Below are 6,000 nucleotides of genomic sequence, written 5' to 3' on the forward strand. Positions count from 1 at the left end.
AGCCTTCTGGAAGGGCAGGTGACCGTACGAAACAGAATGAACGAACAACAAAAACAAAAAATTTCGGATAAGGTTATAAAGAAGACGGACAAACGGACGGACACAGACCCAAAACGAACGGATAAACGGACGCACCCATTGACACAACAGACGGACAAATGGACAACTCGGACCGACACCAACGAACTGAGGAAGTTGGGAACTTCCTCAGAGGACGAACTCTTGGCCTCCAGCCAAGAGACGGTTGATGGCAAAGCTGTGGGCCACAGCACGCCATCAACATCTAATCAACCATCCACATCCGCTGATGCCAAGGGGCAAAAGCGCCAAAACGTTAAAAAAGGCCCGTCCAGGTATAAGCTTTACCAGAGGTCTCTGACTATTCTCGGAAGAATAAATAAAAATGAGGCTGAAGGTAAAACTCATCCCAAGGACGCGGCCGATAAGGCAAGGTGCCAAAAGGTGGTCGATGAGTACCTGGCGTTCCAGGCCACCCAGAAGGCAGAAGCCGTAAAACGCAATCGTTCGCAGGACGAAAGCGACAAACCAACGAAGAAGCACAAAGTGTCGGTTCACACCGCTTCAATACCAAAACCAACCAAACGCTCATTTAATGAGGTGGCACGGGATCACCTGCAAATAGCGTTGGTTGATGAAATAACAAACCGCGGTAAACCTGCATCGGATAAGTGGTCCGAAATCGAGGCACGGCTGTCCCGCATTGTCGTCGATCACGTCATGGCAAACCCGGAGGGTCATGTGCCAGGATTTGATTCAATGGAGGTGGTCCGCGGATACAGGGTGATCAAGTGCGATGATCAACTCTCCCTTAACTTCCTGCAAACAGTTGTGGGCAAGATCCAGAACGACTGGGAAGGTTTGAGGCTCAAACTAATCCCGGCCAGCGAAATCCCTCGACGGCCGAGGGCTCGCATCTGGATCCCGAACATGGAATTCGAAGCTAAGCAACTTATTCCATACTTGCAGGCACACAACCGCACTGTTCCGATGGATGAGTGGAGCATCATCAAAGCGGAGGCTCCGCAAAAGAACAGTGTGTCCTTCCTTCTCCAAATATCGGAGGAGAGTATCGAGCCACTCGGGAAAGTGGACAATAAACTTCGGTTCGGCGTCAGGAAAACGCAACTGAAGATATTCCGATCTGCTAATCCGGAGGATGAACAGGACGAGGTTGACGGCGCCAACGAGTTGCTCACAGGCATGCAACTTGACGACGCCGCGTCTACCAAAAACGATGGCGCTAATGAGCAGCACCCGGGAGTGCAGCTTAGCGACGCCGTCAAATTGTAAAGCGACCAGCAGCATGGGTCTCAAGGTTGTCCAAATAAACCTGCAGCACTCGCGGACTGCAACGGACAACCTAACCGTTCTCCTGTCGGAGGAGGATGTCGACATCGCTTTAATCCAGGAGCCCTGGGTGCGGAGCACCGAGGTGAAGGGGTTCACTGGGAACAACCACAACCTTTTCTACAAACGGACTGAAGGTAACCCCAGATCTTGTATTGTAGCTAAGAAACATTTGAACATATTTTTAATCCCATCATATTGTTCACAGGATGTGACGGCTGTGGAGGTAGAAGCCGCTGACGGTGTCGGCATCATACTGGCTTCCATCTACATGGCACATGATCGGCCAGCACCACCCGAGGAGGCTCGTCGGCTGGTGTGTGAAGCCAGAAACAAGAACCTGCTGCTCGGATGCGATGCCAACGCGAGGCATGCGTTGTGGGGAAGTTCCGAGACAAACGACCGAGGTGAGTCTTTATATAATTTTATTATTAATACTAACTTATCGGTATGTAACAGGGGTAACACTCCCACTTTCACCTTTCCTAGTACGGAGTACTTCAGAGGATGGGAGGAAGTGATTGATGTTACTCTACTGTCTGAAAATAGCTTAGTAAGGGTAGATAATTGGAGGGTATCCAATAAAAGGTCCTTTTCTGATCATAGTTGGATTCTCTACGATTTGGATCTTAAGGTAGATCCACCCCTACCGTATCGAAATCCTTTAAGAACCAACTGGAAGAGGTTCAAAAATGCAGTAAACAAGAGGATAGGAGGGACTCCTATCCCTCAAATCACTCTCACGGAAAACCTTGAGAGTAGGGTCATAACACTGGAAAAGGCATTTAGTAGGGCCTACAAAACGTCCTGCCCCATAAAATTTAGCAAAAAAACTCACCCTCCTTGGTGGAGCAGTGAGCTCTTAGAACTAAGGGAAAAATCTAGATCAACGTTTAACCTCAGCTACTCGACGGGAAATTGGGAATTGTATAGAGAAAGTCGGAGACAGTACAAGAAGGCAATCAGGGCCGCCAAAAAAGAGAGCTGGAGGGAATTTTGTTCGTCAATCGAATCCACTAGGGATTCTGCTAGGCTTAGCCGGGTTCTTTCCAAAGACCACTCTATGGCTTCTTGGGTCAAGAAACCTGATGGAACTTGGACTGCTACAGCAGAAGAATCGCTAGAGCTTCTGCTAAACACGCATTTTCCGGGATGCAGCCCTTACGAAAGGGAGAGGGAAAACATTAGGCGGAGCCAATATAATCCACAGCATCTTGCAAATGAAATCATTACCAAAGAAAAAGTTGCATGGGCAATCAAATCTTTCTCACCCTTTAAATCTCCGGGGCCAGATGGGATCATTCCAAAGATGTTACAGGAAACCTTGGACTGTATCCTACCATGGCTAGAGGAAATTTTTAAAGCGTGTTTAAACTTAGGCCATATTCCAGACAGCTGGAAACTAGTCAAGGTCGTCTTCATACCAAAAGTAGGTAGAAGAGGACATGAATCAGCGAAAGACTTCAGGCCAATCAGTCTTTCGTCTTTCCTGTTAAAAACTTTTGAAAGACTTTTGGATACGCACCTCAGAAGCTCTTTGGAGAGCTCTGGTATATCAACTGCACAACACGCATACCTTAAAGGCAAATCTACGGAGACGGCGCTTCACGAGGTTATCGGAACAATAGAGGGCTCTCTAGAGAGCAAACATTATACCATGGCGGCATTCTTGGATATCGAAGGCGCCTTTAACAATGTTAGCACAGATGCCATCCAACGGGCGTTGATAGACCTGGAGGTGGACAGTTGCATTAGTAACTGGGTCATCTCCATGCTAGAAACGAGGATCATCAAAGCTAATATGGGTAATATCAACATAACCAAGAAGGTCCACGGGGGCACTCCACAAGGGGGAGTATTATCTCCACTTCTTTGGCTATGTGTGATCAGCAAAATCTTAACAAAACTTGACGGAGGTGGGGTAAAAGTGGTGGCGTACGCTGATGATGTGGTGTTAATGGTGTCAGGACTGTGTCCAAATACGATCAGTGGGATCATCCAAAGGGCTTTAGGCGAGCTTAACTCTTGGGCCACAGGATGTGGGCTAAGTTTAAACCCGCGTAAAACAGAACTTATGCTTTTTACCACCAGATACAAGGTACCAACTTTTACCCTACCAAATATCAACGGACAAACTCTGGCTTTATCAACCAGTGCAAAGTACTTAGGGGTAATTTTGGACTCCAAACTTAGCTGGAAGTTAAACGTCGAAGAACGGGTAAGGAAAGCAGAAATTGCTTTATATGCCTGCAAACGTATGCTTGGAAGAAGTTGGGGTCTTCAACCTAAGCATACATTATGGCTGTATAAGGCGGTTATACGACCCATTTTATCGTATGGTTCGGTAGTTTGGTGGAAAGCTCTAGGGAGAGAGTACAATACCAAACTACTCGGCAGAATACAAAGATCAGCCTGTGCAATAACGGTCGGTGCAATCAGATCATGCCCTAGAGAGGCTCTCAATGCACTGACACACGTTATTCCAATAGACCTACACATAAAGAAGACGGCAACCATAAGTGCATTTAGGTTAAATGAAGCGGGTCGCTGGAAAGGAAAAACTTATGGTCACGCTAGTCTATTATTGCGACAAACTCAGTTAACCTCGGAGAGGACTGACTACATCGTCCCGATGGTAACGTTCAATAGGAATTTTGCCACACTCTTTCCATCTAAAAAAGAATGGAAGAAGGGATTCTCTCTAAACAACTTCGATACCACAGTCTATACAGATGGCAGTAAAATGGATTGTGGTGTCGGAGCTGGTATATATTCTCATAAACTTGGAATTGAAAAATCTGTGCGTCTCCCTAATACCAGCAGCGTCTTCCAAGCGGAAGTACTAGCAATTGGGGAAGCCTGTAGGTTACTAATTGCAGATTTTTCTTTTAAGGGCAATATCGCTATTCTTTCGGATAGCCAAGCCGCAATCCAGGCGCTGGACGCGACTAGAACAACCTCTAAAGTGGTGGAGCAAAGTAGGAATAGCCTCACCAACTTGAGTGAAAACCATAGAGTAACCTTGATTTGGGTCCCGGGACACCGGAAGATAGAAGGTAACGAAAAAGCTGATGAACTGGCAAGAGGGGGATCTGCCATGAATAGCGCTCTTGCAGTACCAGTATTCACTCCACTAGGTGCGGTCAAGAATGCAATTTCCCTAAAATACCTTCGAATTGCAGATTGTAGATGGAAAGACCAAACGAAATGCAAAATCAGCAGAACGTTATGGCCCACCTACAACCTCAAGCAATCGTTGACATTAATAAACATGAAACGACGGGACACCTGCAGACTTACGGCAGTCATAACTGGCTTCTGGTCTATCGGAGAACAAGCCGCCAAAATGGGCATCCCTCACAACACATACTGTCATAGTTGTAAACAACCGGAGGAAAAAGAAACAATCTTCCATTTCCTCTGTGAATGCCCTGCCCTATGGAAGGACAGAATGTTAACCCTGGGCAAACCGCTGTTCGAGAGTCTCGAGCAACTGTCTGGCGTAGACGTCAACAACCTAATAAGGTTCCTAAACCGCACAGACTGGATATAGTCCTGCTGCAAATAACTGTTAAACAATTTGGTAACGAGGATGTGGCAACAAAATGGTGCGGAAGCGCTAGTTGGATTCTGGATGAATCACCACTCTAACCAACCAACCAACCAACCAGCTGGTGGTAGCAGAGGAAGAGGGCGGCCTCCTCTGCGTTGGAAAGATCAGGTGGAGAAGGACTTGGCTTCACTTGGTGTGTCCAACTGGCGCCGGTTAGCACGAGAAAGAAACGACTGGCGCGCTTTATTAAACTCGGCCAAAATCGCGTAAGCGGTTACAGCGCCAATTAAGAAGAAGATATATGTATTAGGGCAGGTCGATTTAAAAATCGCTCATTGGTCTGTGAAAATCGCATTCTAGGGATCAAAATAAGAAACTTTGCCGAAGGAACCATACCTCTAAAACGAATTCTGATGTCCCCCAATTTGGGTCGAACGAAAAATCCCACTTTGACCCATTTAGAGTGCTCCAATTGAGTCCAAATGTATGACCGACCCCCACTAACTTTGGACGGCCGATCCACCCATGCCAGTGGCACACCCCTGGAGCTCCCCTGGGGGTTCCCCATACAATCATTTCAAAATATCACCATTTTTGGGCCTTTACATGAGAAAAGAAACTAAAAAGTTCGACCCAAATTGGGGGACATCAGAATTCGTTTTAGAGGTATGGTTCCTTCGGCAAAGCTTCTTATTTTGATCTCTAGAATATGATTTTCACAGAGCAATGGGCGATTTTTTTGCCTCCCCACAAATCGACCCGGCCTAAAATGTAGGGGAGAATGGGGAGTTGTGAGACACAGGGAATTGTGAGACATTGTTACCGTTCGGCATTATTCATTTGTTTACATTCGATTTTAAGTGTCAACAAGTGTTCTCGATGCGATCTCACTTTTCAGCTAGCATTGGTCATATTTACACGCATTCGACGCGTCTCTCCAGTTACTGTGTTTTGGAATGTCTCGGTAAGTTTTTTTCATCATTTGTTTTGCGATACATTCGATCAGTTGTTATAGCAAATTGCAAATGTCAATATATACAAATTATTAATTGTCCTATTGGCTTTGAATTTACACATTC

The sequence above is a fragment of the Anastrepha ludens genome, chromosome 3, assembly GCF_028408465.1.
Source record: "Anastrepha ludens isolate Willacy chromosome 3, idAnaLude1.1, whole genome shotgun sequence".
In the NCBI taxonomy this organism is placed as follows: domain Eukaryota; kingdom Metazoa; phylum Arthropoda; class Insecta; order Diptera; family Tephritidae; genus Anastrepha; species Anastrepha ludens.